Consider the following 16942-nt stretch of genomic DNA (forward strand, 5'->3'; position numbering starts at 1 on the left):
GGGGAAGTACTTGCAAAGTGGTTAGTATTGAGCAATGAAACTAGTTACAAATATGCAAAGAACTTTTTAAAGTGTCTTCAGAAAATTCTCAAATTTAAAGTGAAAACTCAAAAATATTCCTGTATTTAAAATTTGAAGTTGTTGAAAATTCACAATCAGGGTCTATAATCTCAGATAAAAGTAACAAAAGAATAGAAAACAGAAATAGGAGATGGGTGTGTAATAAGGGAAATGAATACAGGTTAGATTCCTGATTTTAAAACAACGACACAAAATTGATTGTTTTACTCAACTCTGATAGTTAAATATAGGGCCAAATGGATTATTTTCTTTTTGGAATATTTAAAATAATTATTTATCTTATTAAATACAGGCTGCCTGCCTTTTGAATCTTCATAGAAAATGAAAGCAAATTAAACATGAAATGCCAAATTTTTCCTAGACTGTTGAATATGAATAAACCTTTTTTTTTACTTAAATTTTCAAACTGTGTTTCACAGAGTAGTTGGTGCTCCCAGGGCCATAGGTAGTGTTGGGAAAGCAGGAGAGGATGAGTGGGAGGATGAGAGGATGATGTGGTTATCCTATGGGGATTCTGAGTTAGATATCCATCGTTCTGTTGGTGAAAATGCTTGAGAAACATGCTCGACATTACAGTGATGCTGAGCTCCCACTGGCCAGATTAACAGAAAACACATTTGTTCACAGACAAGGTGGGCTTCATGCAGGTTGGACCAGTGTGGTCACACAGGGCCCCAAGCTCAGAAGGGCCCTGTGTTTGGGGTTTAATGCTCTCTGCATGTATTGCAGGCTTGGAGCCTCAGCTCACAGGCGGTCCCGCTCATAGGCAGCCCGGATTCCCACTGCCTCCCACCCTCCCTGGATATGTTCTCCACAGCCCGTCCCTGCCACCATGGCACCCATCTCCCCATTTCTCTTGTTCCTTTTCTCTACCCAGCAACCGCTGTTGTACCCTGCCTCTTCTGGGGGCCTGAATGTGGATGTGGGTAGGGTCCAGGTGATACAGGCACCCTGCAGCATCTCAGGGCAGACTTGGCAGTGGCTGTCCCTTCCATGGGCAGGCAGTGCCTCTATATGTTTGTTCAGCGGGTCACTAGGCAAAGGTGAGCTTCTTGCCCTCTCCATCCTGATAATGGACTTATCCAGGTAGGCTGTTATCTTTGGCCATCTCCAGTCCATACTGAGTTGGGGTGGCAGGTCATGGGAAGGGAGGATTTATCTCCCTGCCTGCAGTTGGGACGTGGTGCTGTGCAGTGGTGGATTTTGTGCACCCACCAAATCACGGGGCACCTGTGAGCATCTGTACCCAATGAGTATTCCCATGCCAAGAGTTCAACATTAAATAGCAACTAAAACGCCATGACAGGTTGAGAGAGACTTAGAAAGAAAGGAAAAACTCTATATTTAGTACCTTTGATGTCACTTTTTTTCCTCATCTTTTGAACAAGGACCACATGTTTTCCTTTCACACTGGACCCTTGCAAATCATGTAGCTGGCTCTGTGTAGAGATTTTCTTTTCAGGCTTACTGTGTTGATCATTTCACAATGTATACAAATGTGAAATCATTATGTTGTACACCTGAAACTAATATGATGTTGTAAGTCAATTATACTTCAATAAAAAGAAAGTAATAACTCATTGCAAGGTGAAGATTTAAAAAGTGGCAAGAAAAAATGACCCATCTCTACTGTTTACTGCTGCCAAGAATTCTATTGTAGTGCTAATAAGCATCACTATCAGTTACATATTCTCAGACTTGAATTGTGGTTCAAACCATAAAAGAGTACAGTGGGGGAAAAAAAGTTAAATCATTAACTTAAAAGATCATATACTATGTAAGTGGAAGTTTCAGTATTTGAATTTTGGTCTAACTGATGGCAAAGTTCATGCTTTTCCAACAGTTTTCCATAAGTAGGAGGAAAGATGAGTGAATGATGTCACAAAAGGCAAGGTAAAAAAATTACTGAAATTAGAAATTGTCGAGAGCCGTCGCTGGGGAGGAGCCGCCGCTGCCGCCCAGGACTGGGTCCTTAGGGGGGAGGAGGCGAGAAGATGACGGATGCCCCCATTGCTGCCGACAGGAACGTGGAGCTCTGGAATATCAAAAAGCTCATTAAAACTTGGAGGCGGCCCTCGGCAATGGCACAAGCATGATATCATTGATCATTCCTCCCAAAGACCAGATTTCACGAGTGGCAAAAATGTTAGCAGATGAGTTTGAACTGCATCTAACATTAAGTCACGAGTAAACTACCTTTCGGTCCTAGGAGCCATTACATCTGTACAACGAAGACTCAAACTCTATAACAAAGTACCGCCAAATGGCCTGGTTGTTTACTGTGGTACAATTGTAACAGAAGAAGGAAAGGAAAAGAAAGTCAACATTGACTTTGAATCTTTCAAACCAATTAATACGTCATTGTATTTGTGTGACAAATTCCATACAGAGGCTCTTATAACACTACTTTCAGATGACAGCAAAGTTTGGCTTATTGTAATAGATGGTAGTGGGGCACTTTTTGGCACACTCCAAGGAAATACAAGAGAAGTCCTGCACAAACTCACTGTGGATCTCCCAAAGAAACATGGTAGAGGAGGTCAGTCAGCCTTGCGTTTTGCCCATTTAAGAATGGAAAAGCGACATAACTATGTTGGGAAAGTAGCTGAGACTACTGTGCAGCTGTTTATTTCTGGAGACAAAGTGAGTGTGGCTGGTCTCATTTTAGCTGGATCAGCTGACTTTAAAAATGAACTAAGTCAATCTGACATGTTTGATCAGAGGTTGCAATCAAAAGTTTTCAAATTAGCTGATATATCTTATGGTGGTGAAAATGGATTCAACCAAGATATCGAGTTATCTACCGAAGTCCTCTCCAACATGAAGTTCATTCAAGAGAAGAAGTTAATAGGGCAATACTTTGATGAAATCAGTCAGGACACGGGCAAGTACTGTTTTGGAGTTGAAGATACACTAAAGGCTTTAGATGTGGGAGCTGTAGAGATTCTAATAGTCTATGGAAATCTGGATATAATGAGATATATTCTTCATTGCCAAGCCACAGAAGAGGAGAAAATTCTCTAACTCCAGAACAAGAGAAGGATAAATCTCATTTTACAGACAAAGAGACAGGACAAGAACATGAACTGATTGAGAGCATGCCCCTGCTGGAATGGTTTGCTAACAACTATAAAAAAATTGGAGCTACATTGGAAATTGTCACAGATAAATCACAAGAAGGATTCCAGTTTGTGAAAGGATTTGGTGGAATTGATCTGATTAACAAAAGAGAAAGAATTATTGAAGAAATGTTGATTGTCCAGCTGAGAATGGAAACCACATGGTTACTACCATGAATCCATAACAGATTATTTGGGCAAAAATATATTGCTCCTTTAGTTCAATGGAGAGTGAAATTTTAGAGAGATGTTAATAGGTGTTTGCGGATAGTATTTTTTAACTCCAGGTTTTAAGAGATCATTCAAAATTATTATCTATCATGGCAAGCAAGATTTTCAACAGGTATATGTATCAGAATGAAGGAGGTAAGGAAAAGGGCAAAAGAGAGTTGCCAGAAATATTCGTTTTCTTGCCATTCCATAAGGGGTGTTTCTTTTCAAAACACTTGAATATCTTCTGGGTAGGAGAATTTTAAAGAAATATCTCTAATAGATATGTGAGCTCCTACTATATAAGAGGAGACTATTTTAGAGGCAGCGGTGAGCCCAAATTTAAAAACAAAATGTTTACTATCTAACATGAAAAGGTGTGTCCCAGGATTTTACTATAACAATGCTGAATGTGCATTTTTTCAAAGTCTTCAACATTTGAGCCCTCCTCTATCTCTGGGCAGGACCATATGCGTACTTTTTCTTATGGCAACTGGTATTTCTTGACATCAAGACATCCAAACCAGTTAAAGAGTCTCACCAGCTTCTGTGGTCCTCACTCTGAACCCCAATCCTCTTCCTAAGATGGGAACATTTGGGCGTCTGACTCTTGCAGGGCCCCTGAGCTGACTTTGCTCCCTCAGTGAGAAAGGGGTTGCTCTCATCTTCTAGTTCAGATTCTTCAGGATGAGCTGGTTTCAGCAAATGTAAGAACGTGCTCTTCTGCTTTTTGAGACTCTCTCTCAAGCAAAGATTGTGGGTCCACAGCAAAATCCAATTGCCATTTCATTTTGTTTTATTTGGTGTACAAAAGTGAAAATTTCTCTTTTGCTTTTTTTTAGAGCAAGCATGTGGGTTTCCTAAACAAGAGGGCCGTCAGCCAAGGAATTAGTAGATCTGCTCATTTTACCTCAATGCAAACAATCTATCTTTTAGAAAATATTCAGTGGGTTTAGTCTGTCTTATTTAAGGATACTAACTGTAGAGCACAGGGAACTCTACTCAATATTCTGTAATGACCTACATGGGAAAATAATCTAAAAAAGAGTGGATATAGGTATATGTATAACTGATTCACTTTGCCATACAGCAGAAAGCAACACAACATTGTAAATCAACTATACTCCAATAAAAAAAAATCATCATCATCATAATGTATTACTCTTCTGTGATCCCATAAGAAGGAAAAGCTTCATAAACATGAGCAATGTCCCATTCTAGGGCTATTTCCCTGCAGCTCCCCCACAAAGGGCAAAAGGAAACAGCACAGAGGAATGAGGAAGCAGCTAGGATGAACCTTTAGTGACTTATGAAAGTGATCAGGTATTTGCTTATCTGAGCAATAGATAAAATATTAAGAGGTGTGATTTCTTTTCAAAAGTTTGGAGAGGGAGGTGGTTGCAATATTAAGACTTATACTAGGCAAACAACCTGGTTAGATTTAAGAATCAATTGATCTGAACACTTGGATTTTATTAGTTAAGAAAGAAATCATTGATTTTATACTACTCATGTTTTATTTGGAAATATCTGTCATTCATTTGAAGGCTTATTCTGTTTTGCCCGGCCATATTATGTGTATGGTTACACACATAGGTGTTGAGAAATAAGAAATGGAACTGGGTACAGAGCTATAGTCAAAGAATAGGGACATCATTTAGGTACAAGGCAGGGGTATCTATTCCACAAACAAAATCCAGAAGCATGCAACCTGGTATAAAAGCTAGTAAAACTCCGCTTGGAATGTAAATCCCAGCAAAGACTAAGCCAAAAATATAAGTCAGAACAATGTAACAGTTGCTATTTATTAAACTCATTTTGAAGGTGGAGAAACAGGCTTGGACAAGTTAAGTGAGTCACTCAAGTAGCCAGAGTCAGAATTCAAAATCTCAAGTCTACCCGACACCAAATGGGCTTTCTGGTCTCCCTCCCTGCCTCCATGTGCTGGACATCGCAGAGCCAGACACAGGTGGAGATACCCAGTTAGTGGTCTGGGTAGGGAGGGGCCCCTGGGAGCCAGGTGTTGGATGGGAGCTCATTCTAATCTTCTCCAGACAGTGTCAGGCTGTCTCAGACATTCTGGGAGAGAAAACCACAATGATACATTTACATCTCCATGCCAATGTAAATTTAGCTTCTTTAATCAACTCAGCAACTACACGGTTGGAACGCAGCTCTTCATTCTCCCAGAAAGTCAAATATTGCAACTCAGAATCATCCATAAGTGTTCTCTGCATTCACCACTGGACCTCTCTTTTATTACTCATAGTGTTCAATTAAATTCTGTTGAGCTGTTAATAGGTTTTATTCTTGTGTCTCTGAATGTACTAAGTCAATTTTGATTTAATAGTTGTTTTCATTTTACAGCTACTGTAAATTTCCAGCAAGTACATTTTATTGTCAGAGAAGGCCCTCTGCCACTAATTTAAAGCTTTCTGCTCTTTCGCTTCGATTTTTAGTAACTTTAATTCAAAAAAGTATTAGACAATCTATTTTCACAGAAAATGCCATACTACTCCACAAACATTTGTTCTCTTTATGATTACAATAGCTGAGATTTGTCTGTATCTTAGAATTAGAAAAGAATTTAGAAATCATCCATCTCTGTCTGCACTTCATACGAAAAGAAATGGAGTATGAAGGCAGTTTAAAAATGTAGCCAAAGTCACACTACAGTAGCCAAAACAAACACCCAGGACTTGTGTCTACAGTCCATTGCTCCAACCTGCCATGCCCCTTATGCTGCCAAAGATCAAGCTGATTACATCAGAGAAGCTGCCAAAACCCTGTTAATGTACTTACATATTTCAGCCATACTCAGACTACACTCAAAAACATTTTTTTTTAATTAGGCAAAATACATGAAAAATATGACAATTCATTACCATGTAATGCAAAATAAACTCGATTCTATTCCGATCCATCAGATTCATTAGCAAAAAATTGTTCACAACTTGAAAATGTGACAATTTCTGAAAGGCCTACTCTGGTACAGGCTCTCTACTTCGGCTGCAGTGAACATGGTTGATCCCTTTTGCAGGATGAGAAATGAATGTATGGAATACTTGAGGTAGTATACTACTCAGTGGACATTCAAAACTATTTTCTATTTACGACAGTGCTGCAAAATACCTGTCATTTCTATTTCACAGGTGGGGAAGCTGAGTCTTTGATTCTGTGACAGGTGGAGTCACCAAGAAGTTGAGGGAAGAGAAGCCGCCTAGTAGAGTGAGGAGCACTGAAGGAAGGCTAGGAGAGTTTCCTCTGAGTTTACCCAGTTGGCTGCCCTTGGGTAAGTCACTCTCCTCTCATGTTTTCCTTTCATCTACTGTAAAATGAGGGTGTTGGCCTAAATTAATTTTATGTCTCATTCCAAGAATGAAACACCAGAATCCAAGTCTCTTGAGGCCTAATTTCTGTGACTACACAGCATTGAATATAGTCAATATAAAATGAGAAGTGCTACATTTAAAATAGATAACCAACAAGGACCTACTGTAAAAACGTTTTTTTTTAATTAAAAAAAAAGTATGAGAAGCCTCTTGAACAAGTCTAAAGCATCTGAATGTGGACCAAACAGTGAAGCAAAGAAGGAAACTGATGCTTTGCTAAATTTGAGGACTCTGCAGGAGACCCATTCATGCTCTGGAGATTTAAGACAATGCAATCTGGATTTACCTGTTTATAGATATTATTAGCAGTCACAACTAGGATGACAGCAGTGATAGGCACAATATAACCTGATATATGTTAGAGCATTACTGTGCTACTCTTGAAATTTTTTCCCCAATCCTTGCTAAAAGCACTATCTTCCTTAAATCAGCTATGCTATTCAAGTGTCTTAAAATGGAATCTCTGCAAGTCTATCTTAATTACCAAATCAGTAGTGAACGTTAGCTGTGTTCACTGTTGATTTGGTAAGTAGGTGCAACTGCATCTGGATATAGTTCTCAAAGCTTTCACTTGTGGTCAAATGGGGTAAGAAGGCAATCAGCCATGTAATGTGAAGTGGTACATATCTCCTATCACTTTTAATTGGATCAATTCCTAACATTTCCACTTTCCTACTCCCTCTCACTGCTGTGCTCCTGTCAAGGAGTATTGGCTGGATTTGATATGGGAAATAAAGGGAGAAGGTCCAAGCCAAAAACAATTCATTTTTTTTTCTCATTTTTTTCCACTTTTAGTATCAACAGGCCATGAAGAGGCACAGATTTTTATTTATGTCCCTTTAGGGTCAACATGTTTTTATTTATTTATGTTTTATTTAAAGAAAACAGGGATATTGGTTCAAGATGGCAGAGTAGAAGGGTGTGTGCTCTCTCTTGCGAGAGCACCAGAATCGCAACTAACTGCTGAACAGTCATCAAAAAGAAGACACTGGAACTCACCAAAAAAGATACCTCACATCCAAAGACAAAGGAGAAGCCATAATGAGACAGTAGGAGGGGCACAATCACAGTAAAATCAAATCCTATAATGGCTGGGTGGGTGACTCACAAACTGGAGAACAATTATACCACAGAAGTCGACCCAGTGCAGTGAAGGTTCTGAGCCCCACATCAGGCTTCCCAACCTGGGGGTCTGGCAATGGGAGGAGGAATTCCTAGATAATCAGACTTTGAAGGCTAGTGGTATTTGATTGCAGGGCTTTGACAGGACTGGAGGAAACAGAGAATCCACTCTTGGAGGACACACACAAAGTAGTGTGCACATCAGGACCCAGGGGGAAGGAGCAGTGACCCCATAGGAGACTGAACCAGACCTACCTGCTAGTGTTGGAGGGTCTGCTGCTGAGGCGGGGGGAGGGGGTGGCTGTGGCTCACCACGGGGACAAGGACACTGGCAGCAGAAGTTCTGGGAAGTACTCCTTGGCATGAGCCCTTCCAGAATTAGCCCCACCAAACAGCCTATAGCCTCCAGTGTTGGGTTGCCTCAGGCCAAACAACCAACAGAGAGGGAACTCAGCCCCACCCATCAGAAGACAAGTGGATTAAAGTTTTACTGAGCTCTGCCCACTAGAGCAACACCCAGCTCTATTCACCACCAGTCCCTCCCATGAGGAAGCTTCCATAAGCCTCTTAGATAGCCTAATACCCAAGAAGGCAGACAGCAGAAGCAAGTAGAAGAACTACAGTCCTTGCAGCCTGTGGAACGAAAACCACATTCACAGAAAGATAGACAAAATGAAAAGGCAGAGGACTATGTACCACATGAAGGAACAAGATAAAACCCCAGAAAAACAATGAAATGAAGTAGACATAGGCAGTCTTCCAGAAAAAGAATTCAGAATAATGATAGTGACCATGATCCAGGACCTCGGAAAAAGAATGGAGGCAAATATCGAGAAGATGCAAGAAACGTTTAACAAAGACCTAAAAGAATTAAAGAACAAACACCTAGAAGAATTAAAGAACAAACAAACAAAGATGAACAATACAATAACTGAAATGAAAAAGACACTAGAAGGAATCAATAGGAGAATAACTGAGGCAGAAGAACGGTTAAGTGCCCTGGAAGACAGAATGGTGGAATTCACTGACACAGAACAGAATAAAGAAAAAATAATGCAAAGAAATGAAGACAGCCTAAGAGACCTCTGGGGCAATATTAAGTGCACCAACATTCACATTATAGGGGTCCCAGAAGGAGAAGAAAGAGAGGAAGGACCTGAGAAAATATTTGAAGAGATTATAGTTGAAAACTTCCTTAACATGCAAAAGGAAATAGCCACCCAAGTCCAGGAAGCACAGAGAGATCCAGGCAGGATAAACCCAAGGAGAAACATGCCGAGACACATAGTAATCAAATAGGCAAAAATTAAAGACAAAGAAAAATTATTAAAAGCAACAAGGGAAAAATGACAAATAACATACAAGGGAACTCCCGTAAGGTTAACAGTTGATTTCTCAGCAGAAATTCTACAAGCCAGAACAGATTGGCACAATATGTTTAAAGTGATGAAAGGGAAGAACCTACAACCAAGATTACTCTACCCAGCAAGGATTTCATTCAGATTCGACAGAGAAATCAAAAGCTTTAGAGACAAGCAAAAGCTAAGAGAATTCAGCACCACCAAACCAGCTCTACAACAAATGCTAAAGGAACTTTTATAAGTGGGAAATACAACAGAACAAAAGGACGTACAAAAACAAACCCAAAACAATTAAGAAAATGGTAATAGGAACATACATATCAATAATTACCTTGAATGTGAATGGATTAAATGCTCCAACCAAAAGACACAGGCTCACAGAATGGATACAAAAACAAGACCCATATATATGCTGTCTACAAGAGACCCACTTTAGACCTAGGGACACATACAGACTGAAAGTTAGGGGACAGAAAAAGATGTTCCATGCAAATGGATAGCAAAAGAAAGCTGGAGTAGCAACACTTGTATCAGATAAAATAGACTTTAAAATAAAGAATGTTACAAGAGACAAGGAAGGACACTACATAATGATCAAGGGATCAATCCAAGAAGAAGATATAACAATTATAAATATATATTCACCCAACATAGGAGCACCTCGATACATAAGGCAAATGTTAACAGCTATAAAAGAGGAAATTGACAGTAACACAATAATAGTGGGGGACTTTAACACCTCACTTACACCAGTGGACACATCATCCAGACAGAAAATTAATAAGGAAACACAAGCTTTAAATGACACAATAGACCAGATAGATTTAATTGATATTTATAGGACATTCCATCTGAAAATAGCAGATTACACTTTCTTCTCAAGTGCACACAGAACATTCTCTGGGATAGATTACATCTTGGGTCACAAATCAAGCCTCAGTAAATTTAAGAAAATTGAAATCATATCAAGCATCTTTTCTGACCACAATGCTATGAGATTAGAAATTAATTACAGGGGAAAAAAACTTAAAAACACAAACACATGGAGGCTAAACCATACATTACTAAGTAACCAAGAGATCACTGAAGAAATCAAAGAGGAAATCAAAAAATAGCTAGAGACAAATGACAATGAAAACATTATGCTCCAAAACCTATGGGATGCAGCAGAAGCAGTTCTAAGAGGGAAGTTTACAGCTATACAATCCTACCTCAAGAAACAAGAAAAATCTCAAATAAACAATCTAACTTTACACCTAAAGGAACTAGAGAAAGAAGAAAAAAAAAAAAACCCCAAAGTTAGGAAAAGGAAAGAAATCATAAAGATCAGAGCAGAAATAAAAGAAATAGAAACAAAGAAAACAATAGCAAAGATCAATAAAACTAAAAGCTGGTTCTTTGAGAAGATAAACAAAATTGATAAACCTTTAACCAGACTCATCAAGAAAAAGAGGGAGAGGACTCAAATCAACAGAATTAGAAATGAAAAAGGAGAAGTTACAACGGACACCGCAGAAATACAAAGCATCATAAGACACTACTACAAGCAACTCTATGCCAATAAAATGGACAACCTGGAAGAAATGGACAAATTCTTAGAAAGGTATAACCTTCCAAGACTGAACCAGGAAGAAATAGAAAATATGAACAGAACAATCACAAGTAATGAAATTGAAACTGTGATTTAAAATCTTCTAACAAACAAAAGTCCAGGACCAGATGGCTTCACAGGTGAATTCTATCAAACATTTAGAGAAGAGCTAACACCCATCCTTCTCAAACTCTTGCAAAAAATTGTAGTGGAAGGAACACTCTCAAACTCATTCTACGAGGCCACCATCACCCTGATACCAAAACCAGACAAAGATACTACAAAAAAAGAAACTTACAGACCAATATCACTGATGAATATAGATGCAAATATCCTCAACAAAATACTAGCAAACAGAATCCAACAACACAATAAAAGGATCATACACCATGATCAAGTGAGATTTATCCCAGGGATGCAAGGATTCTTCAATATATGCAAATCAATCAATGTGATATACCATATTAACAAATTGAAAAATAAAAACCATAGGATAATCTCAACAGAGGCAGAAAAAGCTTTTGACAAAATTCAACACCATTTATGATAAAAACTCCAGAAAGTAGGCATAGAGGGAAACTACCTCAACATAATAAAGGCCATATATGACAAACCCACAGCAAACATCATTCTCAATGGTGAAAAACTGAACGCATTTCCTCTAAGATCAGTAACAAGACAAGGATGTCCACACCCGCCACTATTATTCAACACAGTTTTGGAAGTCCTAGCCGCAACAATCAGAGAAGAAAAAGAAATAAAAGGAATACAAATTGCAAAAGAAGAAGTAAATCTGTTAGCAGATGACATGATACTATACATAGATAATCCTAAAGATGCCACTAGAAAGCTACTAGAGCTAATCAGTGAATCTGGTAAAGTTGCAGGATACAAAATTAATGCACAGAAATCTCGTGCATTCCTATACACTAACAATGCAAAACCTCAAAGAGAAATTAAGGAAACACTCCCATTTACCATTGCAACAAAAAGAATAAAATACCTAGGAATAAACTTACCTAAGGAGGTAAAAGACCTGTACTCAAAAAACTATAAGACAGTGATGAAAGAAATCAAAGATGACACAAACAGATGGAGAGATATACCATGTTCTTGGATTGGAAGAATCAACATTGTGAAAATGACTGTACTACCCAAAGCAATCTACAGATTTAGTACAATCCCTATCAAATTACCAATGGCATTTTGTACAGAACTAGAACAAAAAATCTTAAAATATGTATGGAGACACAAAAGACCCCGAATAACCAAAGCAATCTTGAGGGAAAAAAACGGAGCTGGAGGAATCAGACTCCCTCACTTCAGACTATACTACAAAGCTACAGTAATCAAGACAGTATGGTACTGGCACAAAAACAGAAATATAGATCAACGGAACGGGATAGAAAGCCCAGAGATAAACCCAGGCACCTATGGTCAACTAACCTATGACAAAGGAGGTAAGGATATACAACGGAGAAAAGAGAGTCTCTTCAATAAGTGGTGCTGGGAAAACTGGACAATTACATGTAAAAGAATGAAATTAGAACACTCCCTAACACCATACACAAAAATAAACTCAAAATGGATTAAAGACCTAAATGTAAGAATGAACACTGTAAAACTCTTAGTGGAAAACATAGGAAGAACACTCTTTGACATAAATCACATCAAGATCATTTTTGACCCCCCTTCTAGAGTAATGGAAATAAAAACAAAAATAAACAAATGGGACCTAATGAAACAAAAGCTTTTGCACAGCAAAGGAAACTATAAACAAGACGAATAGACAACCCTCAGAAATGGGAGAAAATATTGCAAATGAATCAATGGAGAAAGGATTAATCTCCAAAACATATAATTGACACATGCAGCTCAATATTAAAGAAACAAACAACCCAATCAAAAAAATGGGCAGTAGACCTAAATAGACATTTCTCCAAAGAAGACGTACAGATGGCCAAATAGCACATGAAAAGATGCTCAACATCACTAATTATTAGAGAAATGTAAATCAAAACTACAGTGAGGTATCACATCACACTGGTCAGAATGGCCATCATCAAAAAATCTACAAACAATTAATGCTGGAGAGGGTGTGGAGAAAATGGAACACCTTTGCACTGTTAGTGGGAATGTAAATTGATACAGCCACTATGGACAACAGTATGGAGGTTCCTTTAAAAACTAAAAATAGAATTACCGTATGATGCAGCAATCCCACTACTGGGCGTATACCCAGAGAAAACCATAATTCAAAAATACGTATGCACTCCAATGTTCATTGCAGCACTATTTACAATAACCAGGTCATGGAAGCAACCTAAATGCCCATCGACAGATGAAAGGATAAAGAAGATGTGGTACATATATACAATGGAATATTACTCAGCCATAAAAAAGGAATGAAACTGGGTCATTTGTAGAGACGTGGATGAACCTAGAGACTGTAATGCAGAGTGAAGTAAGTCAGAAAGAGAAAAATAAATGTCATATATTAACACATATACAAGGAATCTAGAAAAATGGTACAGATGAACCGGTTTGCAAGGCAGAATCGGAGACACAGATGTAGAGGACAAATGTATGGACACCAAGGGGGAAAGCAGGGTTGGGTGGGGTGGTGGGATGAATTGGGAGATTGGGATTGACATATGTACACTAATATGTATAAAATAGATAGCTAGTAAGAACCTGCTGTATTAAAAAAATTAAATTAAATTTAAAAAAAAAGAAAGAAAGAAAACAGAACACAGAGAGATTGTGAATGTGTCTGTGTGTGTTCTGCATTTCTCACTAAAATCCTAATTCCTAATGGAAGAATGTTAAAATCCAAATAAGAAAATTCCTGGAGTTTAAATTCAGCATGTACTATAACACCTTATTCAAAGATTTCCAATAAATACTTACTGACTGATTGAGTAAACATATAATCATAGTGTACAATATTATGCCCTGAAAAGTTTATCCCATTATCTTTCAAGGCAGTTGATAAAATGGGAGAAAAAAATGGACATATTTTCATTTAAAAAAACAGCGATATCCTTTGTTTCTTTTTGTCCTAGTCTGATTTGTTTATACAAACAGAAAAAGAATAACTGAGTAAGGCTTCAGGAGGTCAAGTGTGAAGAATAGGAAGGAAACAGAAGTTATCTTGTCCAAGTAGGGAGTCAGGATGACAGTTCATGAAGCAAGAACACTCAGAAGACACTGGCCTCGGGGAACGCAGAGTAATAAAGCACATTGCCAGTGAGCCTGGGCAGCCAGCGGGGGCACAGCTGTCAGACTATCTAAACTTGGGCTCAACAACATTTGTGTAATTCCATGTTAGCAAATATGGTCAGTTATTTGTTTCTCATTTTTAAGCATTTTTCAACAGAATATATTAGGGAAACTTGGTCCAAATATAATTTCATTCAGTTGACATATCAGTCTTCCCTCCTTTATTATTATTATCTTTTTTTTTTTTTTTTTTTTACAATTTCCATTCCAGTAAACTGAATTCAGCAAAATTTGTCACTGATGTAAACAGTCTTTGAAAAAATTAATTTCTAACCCCGATGAGTAACATAAGCAGCTTTTTTTTTTTTGCTTTCCATCCATGAAACTTTTTTTATACAACTTTTAAAGGTTATGGTCCATTTACAGTTATTCCAAAACATTGGCTCTATTCCCCCTGTTGTACAATGCATCCTTGTGGCCTATCTTACACCCAATAGTTTGTACCTCTTAATCTCTTACCCTCATTTTTCCCCTCCCCCTTCTCCCTACCAGTAACCACTAGTTTGTTCTCTATATCTGTGAGTCTGCTGCTTTTTTGTTATACTCTCTAGCTTGTTATATTTTTTTAGGTTCCACATATAAGTGATATCATACAGGATTTGTCTTTCTGTGTCTGACTTATTTCAGTTAGCATAATGCCTTCCAAGTCCATCCAAGTTGCTGCAAATGGCAAATTTTCATTCCTTTTTATGGCTGACTAGTATTCCATTATATATATATAATACATCGTCTCCATCCATTCATCTGTTGATGGACACTTAGGTTGGTTCCATGACTTGGCAATTATAAATAGTACTGCTATAACATAAGCAGCTTTAAAACAGATTTTCAAAGAGGAAATATGACTTCCTAATGCAGACCATCTCTATTATCCTGAGCAACTCAGATCTAATCTCTGCAGTGTAAAACATGGGCTTAAAAGTGTTCAGGCTGAGGATTAATAGCTCTAGGACAGATTTTACGTGCAAGTTTAAATGTCCAACTATGTGATAGATTTCCATACGTGTAAGTGGTTTACATTTGGGTTTGCAGTGATTGCAGCTACTGAAGATCTCTATAGATACCTGTTGCCTTTCTGTAACAGATTTGTATTCTCAAATTCCATTCAATTATACGTATGTTGCTCACATCTCAAGGGGCAACATAGATGTTGCAGCCCTTTTCTGCTTTCAGTTTTTACTCTATTCAAAGACCATCCTTTTTAAGGAGGATTCTCTACATTTTAATGAGGTAGACAAACTGTTCCTAAATTAATTATTCTATTCCACATTTATGTGCTAAGGCTTTGGGGATGTACAGTTCACACAAATGGTTTTTATTTCTTTTTATCAGTAACACTCTCTTTCCTTTGAAATGAAAGGAAATTGAGGAATGCAGTGATTCATTACACCCCGAGGTTAACATAATGTGGATGGCTTCCAATGTGACTCTGAGCCAGTTTGATTGCTCAGTGTCTCAGGACAGAGCATAGACTTTCGAGTTTGTTGTCATTGTTTGTTTGTTTTAGGAATGGGGTAACTTTACTTTGTTTTTTAAGCTCTATTTGAAGTACAGAAGGTAGCAAAACTTACAACCATTGTTACAAACTATTAATAAAAATTCCTACTGATTTTAACTCCAATCTAATGCCACTCATTCCTTTGAGACAAAACACAATGTTAATAATAATACTCATAACCAGGAACTCTGGTAATCACTTACATTTTTTTCTTATGTCATCTGTACAAATAACTTGATAAGGCAGATGTGTCATCCCATTTGACTCACTTTGGTTCACTGCTGTGTCCCCAAGTACCTTGTGCAGTACCTGCCTGGTATTGTTTCACGATTGAATGAATGATGAAGCTAAGGCATGGAGAGTTTAGTTTTCCCAAGGGTTGAACACGTAGTAAGTCTAGGAGTAGGAATTCAAGTTCATCTCTGTCTGAGTTTAGAGTCTGAGGCAGAGCTGCCTCCAGTTAATGTGATCAAGTAATAAGATACTACAATATGCCTCTGTTAGCCATTCCAGAATCTCCAGAATACTCTAAGGAAGTATTTTCTTTTTTTTTTTTTTCCAATCAAAATTTCTCTTGCTGCAGTTGAGACACTATGTCTTTTGTTCTGTTCATAGCGGAAATGTAGACATCTCATCTTCCAGTATTCTCTTCTTCATGGTAGATCTGAGTATCAGAACAGTTGTACTTAAGTTTACAACTTGAGTCATTGCACTACAGGAATTTGCTTCCTAAAGTAATTTTATAGTGAATAATTCCCTGCACCTTAGAATCATATGGAGAGCTTTTTCATAATTTTGATGCCCAAGTCATATCCTACACCAGTTACACCAGAAGCTTTGGGGACGGGACCAAACCATCGATATATTTTTTAAGTTTCCCTGGTGATTACGATATGGGGCCAAGTTGAAGAACTACTGCATTAGAAGAAGAACATTCATCTGTCTCTTCTCAGATGAATGTTTCTTCCCCTCACTCACCTCTTCCTCCAAATAACCCCTAGTTTCTTTAACATTTTCCCCTGAGTTGTAATGTTTTACTTCAATTATTATATTAGCTTTTTTTGTAGCTCTTTGCCAAATTCTTCACTAAGTACAAATTAATTAAGAGCAAAACTATGAGAGTCAGACGTGTTCCACAAGTTACCAAAAGCAGCTTCTTTCTGATAGTTATAAGCAATAGTACTATACATATATTTCATATATATATATATACATAAATATACATAAATGAAATTATTATGTTTCAAATTAAATTATCCAACTCACAGAAAAAGGACTGAATGATA

At 37.8% G+C, this 16942-nt stretch overlaps 1 long non-coding RNA gene and 1 pseudogene across 1 annotated transcript in view; both read left to right on the forward strand.

Moving 5' to 3' along the window:
* LOC133092365 (uncharacterized) overlaps positions 1 to 16942 on the forward strand; it is a 105530-nt gene that overhangs the window by 19453 nt on the left and 69135 nt on the right. Inside the window, exon 2 of the long non-coding RNA XR_009701045.1 lies at positions 6563 to 6702. This is a non-coding gene — a long non-coding RNA (uncharacterized LOC133092365). The remainder of the gene's footprint in view (positions 1 to 6562; positions 6703 to 16942) is intronic.
* LOC133092487 (eukaryotic peptide chain release factor subunit 1-like) lies at positions 2076 to 3377 on the forward strand (annotated as a pseudogene).

Source organism: Eubalaena glacialis, chromosome 5 (assembly GCF_028564815.1).
Source record: "Eubalaena glacialis isolate mEubGla1 chromosome 5, mEubGla1.1.hap2.+ XY, whole genome shotgun sequence".
NCBI classification, from domain to species: Eukaryota; Metazoa; Chordata; class Mammalia; order Artiodactyla; family Balaenidae; genus Eubalaena; species Eubalaena glacialis.